This window comes from Cynocephalus volans, chromosome 8, assembly GCF_027409185.1.
Source record: "Cynocephalus volans isolate mCynVol1 chromosome 8, mCynVol1.pri, whole genome shotgun sequence".
NCBI lineage: Eukaryota > Metazoa > Chordata > Mammalia > Dermoptera > Cynocephalidae > Cynocephalus > Cynocephalus volans.
In genome coordinates, this window is record NC_084467.1 from 82294347 (window position 1) to 82308791 (window position 14445).

A 14445-nucleotide genomic window follows, 5' to 3' on the forward strand; every position below is an offset into this window, starting at 1 on the left:
TCATAGAGATATACTCATATTCATAGCAGTATTATTCGCAAAAGCCAAAAGGTAGACACAACTCAAGTGTCCATCAATGGATGAATGGATCAACAAAAGGTGGTATACACATAAAATAGAATACTATTCATCCTTAAAAAGGAAGGAAATTCTGATACATGCTAAAACATGGATGAACCTTGAGGGCATTATGCTAAGAGATTACAAAAGGATGAATAGTATATGATTCCACTTACATGAGGTACTAGAGGAGCCAAAATCATAGGGCCAGACATTAGAATGGTGGTTGCCAGGGACTGGGGGCAGGGGAGAATTCGGAGTTATTGTTTAATGGTATATGGTAAAGGTTTTGCAAGATAAAAAGAGTTCTGGAAATTGTTTACACAACAATGTCAATATGCTTATTAACACTACTAAACTAAACACTTAAAAATAATTAAAATGGTAAATTTTATGTTATGTGTATTTTACCACAATAAAAAATTTTTTTAAATAAAAAAGAAAGACAAACTAAAATATAGGGCAACAATAGTGTAGCAGCCAAGAAGGTGACCAGAGTTGATGTTCTGAGGTCTTTGTATTGCTCAGAAAGAAATAAAGGTATTGTTCTGCTTTATGTTTTATAAAGTAATACAAAGGTATTTAAAAAGTAACTGCTAAATGAATAGTAGAGTATTTTTAAAAAGACAATTCAAAATAAGGCAATAACAAAACCCTATAGATTTTTAAAAAATGTACAAAGAGAACAGAATTACAGAATAATATCACTAAACGCAATAACCATAGCTAGATTAAACTCACAATTACAAGAAAGATTTTCAGAATACAAGATAAGGTACATGTAGGAAACAGTTAAAGTGATATTTTGAAGGAAATATGTAACCTTAAAAGCTTCATTTTAGAAAAGAAATACTGAAAATTAATTACAAGTTCAGTTCAAGTGAAGACAACAGAACAAACATAAGGAAAATAGGACAGAGGGCCGATCCTGTGGTGCACTCGGGAGAGTGCGGCGCTGGGAGCGCTGCAGCGCTCGCACCGCGGGTTCGGATCCTATATAGGAATGGCCGGTGCACTCGGTGCGGCCGGTCACAAAAAAAAAAAAAAAAAAAGAAAAAAGAAAATAGGACAGAGATAAAGACTGAACGGAAATTAAATAAAAGACAATGATACAACCGGGGAGCAACAAACAAAGCCTGGTTCTTCAGAAAGCCTAATAAAATTAACCTCTGACAAATATAATCTGGGGCTGGGGGGAAGAGAAGAAAGAAAACAATATAGAAATGAAAAATAGGCATAATTGTAGCTGCAAGAGAGCACAGTAAGTGAATACTATGAATATCTTCATGCCAATAAATTTGAAAGTTTAGGAAAGATGAACAAATTCCTCTAAAAACAAACCCCACAAAAACAGATTCAAAAAGAAACAGAAAATTAAAATAGTCCTATAACTATTTAAAAAGATTAAATTAGTAGTTCAATATCTTCCCACAAAGAAAACATCTGGCCTAGATGGTTTTACTATCTAGCAAGTTCTGCCAAACTCTGGAATTATTTGTTACTTGAAAATTATATATAAACTCCTCCACAGACTTGAAAAAGAGGACATTATAACTTTGATACCAAAACGAGACAAAGTCAGCAAAAGGAAGGAAAAGTACAGACTAATCTCACATACAAGTAGATGAAAAAATCCTAAACAAAATATTGACAACCAAACCCAATAATGTAGAAAAAAAAATTATAATCAAATTAGGTTTACTCCAGGAATATAGAGTCAGTTTTACAAGAGAATATATATTAATATAACTCACCACATTCACAGATTGAAGGATAAAAATAATTTTTGGCATTTAATTGATGGGAAAAAAGCATTTTGAAAAGAAATCATCTTTTCATGATCTATGGAATAAAAAGCTTAACAAACTAGAAATAGAACAGAACTTCCTCAACCTGACATGGGATATCTACCAGAAAACCTCTGCAAGCATCATTCTTTATGGTGATGCATTGGAAGCATTACTGAAATCAATCAATGAGAAACAAGACAAGGATGTCCACTGTTACCGCTTCTGTTCACCATTGTCCTGGAGGTCTTAGCCAGCACAGTTAAATAAGCAAGGTATAAGAAAGGTATAAGAACTGGGAAAGGGAGAATAAAACTGCCATGATTCACAAATGATGATTGTCATAGAACCCACCAAGAATCTACACTTAGCTTGAAAGGTAGCAGAGCAAGGTCCCAGGATATGACAGCATCATGCAGAAATCTTAGATTTAAAACTCATTGAGGTCAGGGACCAGAAGGCTTACGTGTCTGGGATAGAGTTCTTGCTCTGTGGATGTTTATTCATCATAAATGAACTCATTTCTAGGACACTTAACTGAAATGAAATACAGCAAGACTTAGGACAGGTGTGATGAGTAGGCTGAGTGCGTTACCTCAAGTAGTGGGGCCAAGGAGGAACAAACAGTGCAGCCTTGGGGTCTCCTAGTCTACCATTCTTAACCCAGCAGGCACCAGGGTGTGTCACACAATCAGGAAAGGTGAGCCCAACCACTGGGAGAGAGTCGTCTCTCCATAGGCAGCCTAGTGGCTTCAGCCCATTTACAAATGGATATGGCCTCAGAATCTAGAACCTTCACCCCTCGTTCTCCAGCACAAAGCTCCATCAACATCTCAAAATCTTCACTGGGGAGAAGTGGGGATGGAGGGATAGGAGGAAAGAAGAGGTAGCAACGGGCTTTAAATCTACTAAGATTTTGCATCTACTGAACAATATTCCTTTATTATAATAGAATTATACATTATATATAACTATATATATAAAACATTATAATAATGTTATAATTATAATTATTGTAGTAATTATGATAACGTTCTTTAAGATTAATGTGTAGAACAGTCTAATATTCTCACTTTATATTTTATTAGATGATTCATAGTTCTAAGATTTGTTGATTCTAAGATCCAGTGTTCTAAGGTTTATTAGCTGATCCATGGTTCTAAGTTCTTGCTCATCTCACCAGCCCGATGTCCTGACCTTGCTCCTTATACTCCAACAAATCCTAGATATTCAGAATTCTCTGACTCTATAGGCCTGGAATTCCTATTTACTTCCCATTTATTCCCACCTTCTCTGACCACTCTTTCCCAACTTCCTCCTCAGTCCCCCAACTCACAGAATTAATAACATCTCCTCAGAGGTTCTTTCTTATGAATCATAAAATTTTGTGATAACAAACAATTATAATTCGATATACTATGTATATTCCCATCTATCTCCCTTACTGGACTATAAGCTGAGAACAGCGACCATATTTTACTCACCTTTGTATCTCCAGGGCACAGCTGTTAAATAAATATTGGTTTGAATGAACGAATGTGTGTATGTGTGTGTGTGTGTGAGTGTGTGTGAGTGTGTGTGTGTGTGTGTGTGAGTGAGTGTGTGTGAGTGTGTGTGTGTGTGTCCACTGTGCAGAAGACCTAGACCCTGACACTTCCCTCCCACCATACTTCATGGGTTCACCAAGGGAAGAAGAACATTGGAGGGAGCAAGGGGATAAGATAGAAGTGTTGTTCTTGGGCAGATGGGCCTCCGCAGTAAGGAGACCATTTAGCCACAGGCCCGCAACTGCACTGTGATGGCCTCAGACAGAACTCCCCCAGCAATGGGACATCACTGTTGCCAGGGCAGTGCCTGGCTTCCAGCCCCACTGAGACCAGATGTTTTCAAAGTGACACTGGAGAGGCTGGCTGCTCCTGCTGCAAATGAATCTCTCTGGACATGTTTGAAATGCCAGGGAGGAAGTTAATCAGGGAGATAACCAAGAAGACAGAGAGAGTTTACACAGTCCATTTCCATCTGTTTATTGGGAAAATGAGAAGACACAGATGCTTAAAACAGAGCTGGCCTGATAAATGGAGAAATGACATCTTTGGAAAAATATCTGCTAGTGTGAGCTTAGATTAACAGGTTATTTACTGAAATTGGGAATCACATTATGGTCCCAATGAAGAGTTACTTTCTCGCTGTAGGGAGGGGAATATTATGTGTATAACATTTACTAACTTAAAAAAGGATGTAGCTTTAAAAATAGAAAACTATGACACTTCTAGATGTGTGCTTAAGGAAATATTTTTGATTTATCACCTTGCAAAATAAATAAGAAGAGCTTCATTCTTCCATATTTTACACATATTTATTGACCTTATCTGTTAAAGTATAGTTCACTAGCATTTGGCAGGATTAAGGTTGGTGCTTATTTTATTCTCTCCTCCCAGGGTTAACACATGACATGAGAAGTTCCTTTTCACTAACACAGAACATTAAGGATATTCCTTAATGATTAAACCAACAGATTTGCTTCAGAGCAGAGAGTGGTCTAGACAGAAGCTCACTTCTCTGTAGTGGGGGAATTCATTTTCTATTTCTGATGTCTAGAGCTAAACACCATTTACCAGATGTGATCTGTGCAGCCATGTGTGACTACCCCCCTCGGTCTGAATATCAAACTTCAATTAATACTTCTAAAATCGCATTAGCGTCTTTGACAACCATGGCGTGCCACAGAATCATTCCGAGGCTGCAGTTTTCCAAATCCTGGAATATTTTTATGCATAGCGGTGAAGCTAAACCCTGTACTTTCACTTTGTAATGAATGTTTTTGGATTCTAGTGGAGGTCTTTGTCTCTCCCTATAGTTTTATCCAATTGGACTTGCTCTGTTGTTTCAAAATACCACAATCTTTTTTTGGATCTCACTTCTGTCATCCACGCATGTGATCTGTATGCCAATATTACTGTCTAAATGATTTTTTTAAATTGACTAGAATGGGGCTAAGGACACAGCCTCCAGCATGCTTCACTGCTATTACCTAGCCTGAATCTCTCTCACTCCAAGGATATCACCAATGATTGACACTTGCATGCACACCTTCTCAACATTTTTCTAAACTTCCAACCAAGTAACCCCAGGAAATAAAGTTAATCTGGTATGACTTGCTTTCAGCAAAGCCCTGCTAGCTACTAATAGTGGCTGCTTCCTTTACCAAGTATTCAAAAATCACTGTCCTAAAAATACATTTTAACATATTTCCTGAGATCAACGTCAAGCTTATCATTTGGCAGATTAATTTTAGCTCCCTACCGCCTTTTAAAAAAATTAGAATTTGTATGCACCTGCATCTTTTCTGTATCCCTTTGTCACCTCAGTATTTCTCCTATGTTACAGTGCTGGCTTGATGATCTCAGCCTTATGTCCCCTATGTCTGCTTGGACTTTGGGGCTTCACCTTACTTAGTGGCATTATAGCCTCTTGTCATGGCCTCATCTACTCCAGGCCAGCAATTCTTCCTTCACATTTGTCCTACCCTTCCCAATCAGAGAAGTCATTTCCTGGACAGAAAAAATGCAAGCCGAACAGAAGCTTGGCAGTTTGGTTTCTCTAGCATCCCCCTCTCTTTGGTCTCATTGTTCCAAACATAACTTCTGAAAGCCCTTTTTGTTGCCCTTAGCATTTTTCACAATCCTCTGCTTACTCTGCATTGTTTCTTTTACAATCCAGAGCCACCCTCTGATAAGGTCGCTGGTTGCAAGGCTCGATCTTTCCTGGGTCTGGGTGCAAGGTCAGGACAGCACAGAGGAAGTGGTGGCATAGAGCGGGCAGGCCCTGAGGGAAAGGTTATCTACAAAGTACCACTTGCAATCATCAAGTCAAGGAGAAAAAGTAACATGATATCTGGAAAGATGTCAAGATCAGAAATCAAGGAAAGCAGAATGGCTTCACAAACTAGTAGAGTGACACAAAGGACTACACTGCAGATGGGAAGTTAGGTCACTAGCAAAGAAGATGGAGAGAACAGTGCTGGGAAGGTCAGGTGGTTCAAAATGGGCATCCCCTTCTCCTAGGGCTATGAACTCCATGAATGAACAAAGATCTGCCTCTCTGTCTTTGAACCCCCATCACCTAGCACACAGCCTGGCACACAGCAGGTGTTCAACACATTTGTGAATGAACACATCAAAGTGGCCATGGCTCATCATACCACACTGGGGGAGTCCTCAGAACAAGCAGGCTGAGGCTGGAGATGGTCTTCCATACACAGTCTTAAACAGAAGAGCTGCCTGGATGGTCACATACCTCTGCCTCCTCTGGAACTGTGGTCAGTGTTGTTTTTGGTTGTCCTAAGCTGTTTCCCTTTTGGAGCCTGAGGCCATGGGATGGTGTTTATCATTTCCCTCTACTTTGGGAATCTTCCTTCTTCCAGCCCAGAGTCGACTATAGATGAGGACACATTTTCCTCCCTGGCTATCAGAGATCCTAAGGCCTGGTTACTTCCAAAACTCCTGCTTCTTTCACTTCAACAAACAACTGCTTCTATGAGTCAGTTTCTATCTCAACTGAAAATCCAGTGATGCCTGATTAATGTGTTCATGAACTATATTAAAAGAATGGTAATTAAGCTTCCTTTTCAGGCAGTTTCCCTAATCACGTTAAAAGAGCACCATTTAAATATCCTGCTTATTACACAGTAGTGAGTCTATAAAAAATCCAAGACTACTACAAAGTGATACTAGGTTAACCTGTGCTCAGCAGAATTCTGGTAACAGCATTAAGCTAAAAGTCACCACTGAAATCTTAACTTGGCAGCAGGCAGTCAAACTGAATAGGGTAAGAACAAGAAAAACCGTATCAAGGCCAGTATGTCTCTTGGCAGGCACAGAGGGTCTGGCACCAGTAAATCAAGCTTCAGGCTGTCTAAGCCCAAACACAGCACTTCTGATAAAAGCAGATGCTTTGTTTGGCTGGTATCTATCTGCTCTTCCTTTGCTCCCACAGGTTCTATCCACCCTGCCCCCAACTGTTCCCCACCCCCTTCTAAAAGAGTGTGTTTGTAAACGTTTCTTCTCAACTAATTCAAAGGCAGAATAAAAGGGCTATGGTTTTGAAATAATGTCCTCTAGGCCTCTAAGAGGAAGGGCTTCAGCCAACCAGATATAGGAACATAAGCTCCTGACCTGCCCTCCAGGCACCCATCTTCAAGGTGGCTGCCCACCTAAACCTTGGATAAACAGCCATCACCCCTCAGAAAAAAAGCCAGACTGCCAACTACAGACATCCATGTGCCTCCTCTGTCTACAGAGTCATCAGGGACCTTCTGGGACCCATTAGGGACGGAACTGCAATAGTATGATCACCAACCATGCTGCTGACACAGGACCCTAGGGAGAGTGTCCCTAGGGATGTGTCTGGTTTAATCAAATAAAAATGTTTACTAAAAAAATCAAGTAATGAAAAAATGTGCTTTGTTTTATTACAAGCTTAAAGGATTAGATTTTTTTCCTATTGAATTTTGTCTAACATCTAAAAATAAAAAATCTTCCTTTGAACACCAACCCTCTCCAGATCCTGCCTCGTTTCTTCTGCTCTCAAGCTTTCAGCCTCCTCTGTTGACTCCCTGGAATGGACTGTGCTGGGATTTCCTCAGGCCTGCATCCTTGAGTCTCTCCCCTTTACTCTTCACACAGAGCTCTCCGTGGTGATGGCATCCATTTCCATGGCTTTAATTTCATTTCTGTGCAGCCTCCTAACTTTATACCTTTTACACCAGACCTGTCTCCACAGCTCCGGGCTCACAATATCAACTGCCCGTCTGGTTAACACCTCCACTTAGACATGCACATGACTCAAACTTAACACACCTAAAGCAGAAGCCTTGATTCTCGGCAAACTGCCACCACCCTCTCCCCCAAGACAAAGCAACCAACCACCCAATGCAGCCTTGCTCCTCTCCCCATCTTCCTCATCTCAGGAAGTGGCCCTGCCCCACACACGTAAAGTTGCCCAAGCCATGCTGGACGGTCCCTTTCCCTCACCCTGGCAAATCCAACTTCATTAAATCTGGTAGACTCTACCTGCAAAATATTTCTTGAACCCACCCACTTTATGTCCTCTGCCACTCCAGTGCAGACCCCCACCTGCTCCCTGTACTTTTATAGCCACCTCCTGCCCTCCCTCCCCACCCTCTTCCCCATTAGTCAGATTCCCACAGACAGACAAAACAATCTTCTAAAAACTGAATCTGATCATGCCATTCTCTTGCTTAAATCTCTTTAAAGGTTTTCCTTTGCCCTACGAGAAACTCTAAGCTCCTGACCAAGGTCTAGATCAGTGCTGTCAAACAGAAACACAATGTGAGCTACATACATACTTTTAAGTTTTCTAGTAGCCAATTAAAAAAAAAAAAAAAGAAAAGAAACAGCTGAAGTTAATTATAAAAAATATTTAACCTACTATTTCAAAGATATTATAATTTCAATACATAGTAACATAAAAATTATTAATGAAATATTTTACATTCTCATTAAATCTTCAAATGTTCCCTCCCCGACAGAGGCCTTTCCTCTACCAATCTAAGTAACTCAGGGCCGTCAGCTGTTGTCTTCCTCACAGATCCCTCATTTTGTAGTTATGTACTTATTCATGCATTTGTCTGAGAGTCCCCTAACTGGGGGCTCCCTAAGGATGAGGGCCACATCTATTTCATTCTCTGCTGGATACCTGGTACCCAGCACAATGCCTGGCACAAAACAAGCTTAATAAATATGCATCAAAGAATAAACAGCAAAGACACTGACATTAAATACAAGAACAATCAGGCAAAGGTTTAGGGCCAGTCCATGGAAGACAGGCTGTTTTGTATTAGTACAACGATGTGCTGATACTTTAGTCACTGTGTGGTTGTTATACCTATGAACTGTGAGTGTTGGCTAAGACACATTGCTGTAGGGCAGAACCAGATAGAGGGATTCCAGCCAGACTCCATCAACACATGAGAAACTTTCTCCCACGGAAGCTGCAGGCATTGAATGTGATCTCAGATTACACAGGAGGATTAGGAGCCTCCCAACTCCAGCCTTCCGGGAGGAAGGAAGTAAGGAAATCAGTAAGTCTGAGCCCCTCCTCCACGCCAGGTTCTGTGCTACGTGCCCTAAGGTGTGACTGATCCTTATAGCCATGCAGTGAAGACGTGGAAATTCCAAAAGGCAAAATAACTTACCCAAGATCACAAAGCTACCAGACCTGGCTGCTGGAATTAGCGTCAAGGTCACTAGCACCTTTCTTTGACAGCAACAGCTACATCAATGTCCCAGCAAAGGCCTCAGGGGTTGTCAGGGTCAGGTGTCCCAGCAGAGTTGAGCAGGAGAAGAAAAAATTGCTGGTGACCAGGTGGGAGCTAAGAGCAGTGAGTGACCTGCTCAAGGCAGACTCTCAGAAGGGTGTGCCAGGCTCAAGTGTGAAAGTTGGAGTGCTGCCATTCAGTGGAGCCTCCATATTTAGCGAACAGTTAACCCTTACAGCTCTCCTCAGGGGTTTTAACCCATGTATTAGTCTGTTTCTGTTGCTTATAACAAAATACATGGAACTGGGTATTTTATAAAAAAATGACATTTACTGCTTACAGTTTTGGAGGCTGGGAAGTCTACAGTGCAGGGAATATATCTGGTGAAGGTCCTGGTGGTGGCAACTGTGACCCAGTGGTCTCACACTGCAGAAAATAGCAGAGCAGAGAGAGCAGAGACTAACTTCCTCATTCCCTCTCATTTTAAAGGCCTCAGAACCATGCTCGTGACCACCATTTTTAATCCATTCACTAGGCATGATCCTACCTCTTCAAGGCTCCACCTTTCAATTACCATAATAGGATTTCTCACCCTCAATGTTTACACTGGGGATTAAGTTTTGGGGCACATTCAACCCAAGATAACACTACTTTATAGTTTAGAACTTGCCCTAGTTCACGTACCCCAAAATGGCAAAAACAGGGATCTGAACTGAGGCCTCTGGATTACCTCTCAATTTTTTTTCTCCTCGCCATAGCAGGAGTAGTTTTACCTTCGCTTCCCATATTTTCAGGTGAATCTGGAACTGCATACAGTCCAGACTGCATAAAGCCTGGGGCAATTATGGGAGATTTCTCAGACCTCTATAACTTGTAAATAACAGCACAATCCTTCAAACGAAACCACATATGCTTGTCTTTGGGGTTTCTAAGAAGAGAAAGCTTCAAATTCTGCATCCAATCCTGCTGCTAGTCTCTTAGAGACAGACCAAGTAGTGACACCATTACATAGCCATGAAAAACAGGGTGTCAGGGCCAGCCCGTGGCTCACTTGGGAGAGTGTGGTGCTGATAACACCAAGGCCACGGGTTCGGATCCCTATATAGGGATGGCTGGTTAGTTCACTTGGGAGAGCCTGGTGCTGACAACACCAAGTCAAGGGTTAAGATCACCTTACTGGTCATCTATAAAAAAAAAAAAAAAAGAAAGAAAAAAAGCCAAAAACAAAAACAGGGTGTCTATGACCTGAGGTTGTATCAGCCATTGGCTTAAGGTGATCTGGCCACCCAGTCCAGGCCCTCTGAAGAGTATCATTCTAATCAACAACAGCAACTAAGACTGCTCCAGCTTACATATTACAGCCAGGCTGGGATGGCTCCCAAATCCACATGTGATAAGAACATGAGTAATAATTTGTAACTACATAGTACCTTCTGTTTACAATGTGCTTTAACACATACTGAGGGGTATGAAAAACTCAGAAGACTAAAAAACCTGACCTTTCCCCAAATGCATGCGTGAGGCCTGAAAAAACATGATTTAAAGGAATTCTGTTCTAAGCGGGGGCAGGAGCCACAGGGGCACAGGAGATGTTGAGCAGTTCCACTCAACAAGGATTGCATTGTGTAATTTACCGATCATTTTCTTGGTTGTTGTTTGCAATCAGATGAAAAAAAAAAAATCCTTTATTTTTCCCCAGAAGAACAGCTGAAAATGCACAGATCCCAGCCTTTAGGTTCAAATCATCCTTGTCAGTAAAGGACTTAGGACTACCATCAGGCAGCTGGTAGACCTGCAGGCATTTCCCATTCTCTGGGCTCCTTTAACCAGGAGCAGTGCAAGATGCAGAGACTGAGTTCACTTCTGACCCAGCTGTTCCTGGCCTCAGCACACCAGGGGCAACTAGGGCTAAGACACGCACCATTCCTCAGAATTCACTAACCCATCCACAACAGCTGCATTTAAACACCAAGGGGCATTTCAAAATGTTAGTAACGCTCAACTTGAAATTTTAAAAATAAAAATTCTACCCATGGGCTATTACTGTCTAGAGACATTCTTGAACTCTGCTAACTCAATAAGTATACCTTATATTAAATAGAATCTATTAATTTATTAAATAGATTTTTAAAAACTCTATCTTATTTTTCCTCTGTGCACAAAAATCTTCCAATTTGCAGACAGCAGACATGCTCACATATAAATAAACTGCAGGTGTTTGCGTATAGATCTTCACATTGCAGATCTTTCTGATTAACTTTGAGCTAAAGCCTAGTTTATTTGCATGTCTGGGGGAACATCTCGCTTTGTTAAGGGAAAGCAGTAGTTATAAAACTTGGTTCCCAAGAGGAACAACTCAAACAATTTTTCAGATGAGGGCATTTACAGAGAGTTAGGTCTTTAAACCAGTAGTTTAGAGAAAAGTCTGCAATAGATCCTGTGCCTTATACTTTGCTTCAACTTTGAAGATCTGACACCATGACATGGTAGGTTACTTCCTGCCTGAAAAAGTGCACCAGATTTTAACTAGGGATAATTCTGCAGACTTTCTGACCATTGTCAGTTAAAACACCTGTGACGAGTCAGTCAGCTCCACTCATGCAAACTAATGAATCAGCACATTGTTCCACCCCATGCTCCCACAGCATGAGGCAGAAGGAATCAGGCTCTCGCAGCTGTTCCCAGGAATGCGTGCCTCCACGTACCCGCAGGCAGGAAAAAGTCTCCAACAATCTCCAAGTGCCGATCCCTCAGCTATCCCGGCAACACAGACATCCCAACAACAGGAACCAGTCCCCAATCAGCCCAAGGAAGGTCCCAGATTCAAATACAAATTCATCCTTGAAAATAAATGAATCAAAGGGACATCAGCAGAAAAACACTAATGTCAAGGGGAAATCCTGTCCACAGGCCTCTCAGAAAAGCCTGGCCCCACTTGTGGAACAAAGGCTCCTCCTGTGACATCAGGCAGCAGGCTTAAGAGCTCCCTGGCTTCTGGCTTTGGCCACCTTTCAAAACCACAAGTACATCCAAGGGCAGCTAAGACAACAACAAAGCCAAGAGATATGGTCTCTGAAAGAGACAAATGACTTCCCCTTCCAGGCCTACTTTCTGCCTGGCTCCATTCTCCCCAAAGTGGGTATCTAAGGTTCTGGATTCGGATGGAACCGACTCCTTCTGTGCAAGAAGATAGCTCAGGGGATGCCCACAGCTGGCAGCACATTGTCTGGGGAAGGCCCTCTAGTACTTTCTAGGTTCTAATCCCAGCTCAGTGATCCACCGGGGTATGATCTTAAGTGCTTCAATATCCCTGAACCCATTTTCTCACATGTGAATGATAACAACTTTGACGATGATGTTCATGATGAAATCTGCTATGTCTCTCACACAGGGTTATGATGTTCAAACAGATAACTTATGAACATATGCTTTATGATATTTTAAAACTATAAAAGAGAAGAGACATTTATAACTCAGGAAGATATGACACATGTGGATATGACAGCTTAATAATGCAAATTTTTAGGTCAAAGGGGAGATTTCCTCAGCTTTGCCTGGGGCCTTCCACATGGTGGATGTGCAATTAATATTCAATTATAATAAAGGTGACTTTAAATTAATTGAATATCAATTGCACACTCACCCTTATTAAATATGTTTAAAAAGCTAAACATATTTGTTGGGAAAATAGTGAACATGCACCTAATCAAAGTACTTCACAAGACAAGGAGGGTGGTCCCTGAGTGTGGGTACAGTGCACACAACGATGGCTCTTCACGATGGCCCCGTGATCTCCAACACCCAACATGATGAGGGGGAAGGTTTTCAGACTTGACAGCTGGGCGAGTTACTGTCAGCTGAAATTAACCCCTGAATTCACTATGAAAAGAAAAAAGTGGTGAGTGCGCTGGACTGGGTGGTTGGTATTTTCACAACTTAGATCGTAAGAGCTGAATTAGGAATGGACTTATATTTCTCTCTCACTGTATTTCTGTTGTGGCACCTTAGACAAAACCTCTCTCTCTAGAACCTGGGTTCTCCTTCACGCTGCTTGTCCCTAGCTTTTCACATGAAAAACTTTGTTTATATCATGGTTTATTTTAGAAAGAAATTGAGGGACTTCATAATTTTATTAGGAATATTTAAAAGAAAAAAAAGAATATAAGGTACTTTGAACTACTCAAAATCAGGAATGCTTTGAGATTTTAAAAAATGTGTTAGGAAAATAAATATATTAGTAATAAGACTGAGTGGTAGGAATTTACGATCCTTTGACACACCATCACGTGCCTTCTCACTCAGCAGATATGCCTTTGTTACTTCCTGTATTCATCTTTAACAATAAGATATTTTAGGTTAAGAAAAAAAGATGTAAATTTAGATTATCATAGCTCTAAATCATAAACAAATCTTAAGCCAGTAATGCTTGTTAAGTTTTCCACAGCCTGGACTTCAAACTCAGGACTTGCGCCCACCTTCTGCTGTGGACTGATTGAATTGTGTCACCCAAAGTTCATATATTAGAAGCTTAATTCCCACTGTAACAGGTGAGGGTAGAAAATCCTATTATGGTAATTGAAAGGTGGGGCCTTGAAGAGGTGATTAGATTGCAGGACCCTGCAGTAGTGAATGGATTAATAATGGCCAGGGGTGTGGTTCTGAGGGCGTAAAATGGAGCAAGTGAGAGTCTCTCCCTGTTCTACCATTTTCTGTCATGGGAGACTCCTGCATTGCTGTAAAGCCACCACCAAAGAAGAACCTCACCAGATGTGTTCCCTGGACTTTGGACTTCCTAGCCTCTGGAACTGTAAGCAATAAATTTCAATTTCTTATAAATTGCCCAGTTCTAGGTATTTTATTATAAGCAACAGAAATGGACTAATACACCCTCCAATAAGATCTTTTACAGAGATCTGACCCCTGTCCAAGTCAGTTTTCAAACCAAAAAGCTTTGAACAACTGGCAGGTTGACAACTTAGATCTTGGGTGTTTATCAAGAACTTCCTCAGGATAGGAAGGGTGACTCCATTACTACCTCCTCCCCACCCGCCCCCCACTGTGGAGTTTCCCCTTGTAGAAACTGGCACCTAGCCAGGACCTCAGAACTTCAAGGAGTGAGTTTGTGAATTGTCTGTGTCTGGTGCATGGTAGATACCTTGCTCAATTCAGAGTTTAAGTTCATAAATAAAAAGTGGTCCACAGTATGCCAGGTAACAGGTGGCTCTGTCTCCATATGGTGCAACCAGGCATTTGTGCTCACTTTGGCGGGCCAGAGTCATTGGTCTTTGCTGCTCACCTTCTGCATGCTTGCTCCTTACG

The 14445-nt window shown here is 41.2% G+C and overlaps 1 protein-coding gene across 4 annotated transcripts in view; it reads right to left on the reverse strand.

Annotated features, from left to right (window-relative positions):
* Positions 1-14445, reverse strand: part of BCAR3 (BCAR3 adaptor protein, NSP family member) — a 108864-nt gene that overhangs the window by 85039 nt on the left and 9380 nt on the right. Inside the window, exon 1 of one of the 4 annotated variants that reach the window (XM_063104036.1) lies at positions 6144-6176. The exons of the other annotated variants lie outside the window; for them this stretch is intronic. The gene's annotated coding sequence lies outside the window, so the exon portion shown is untranslated. Of the gene's footprint in view, positions 1-6143; positions 6177-14445 lie in introns of those variants that run through there. 4 annotated transcript variants of the gene reach the window in all.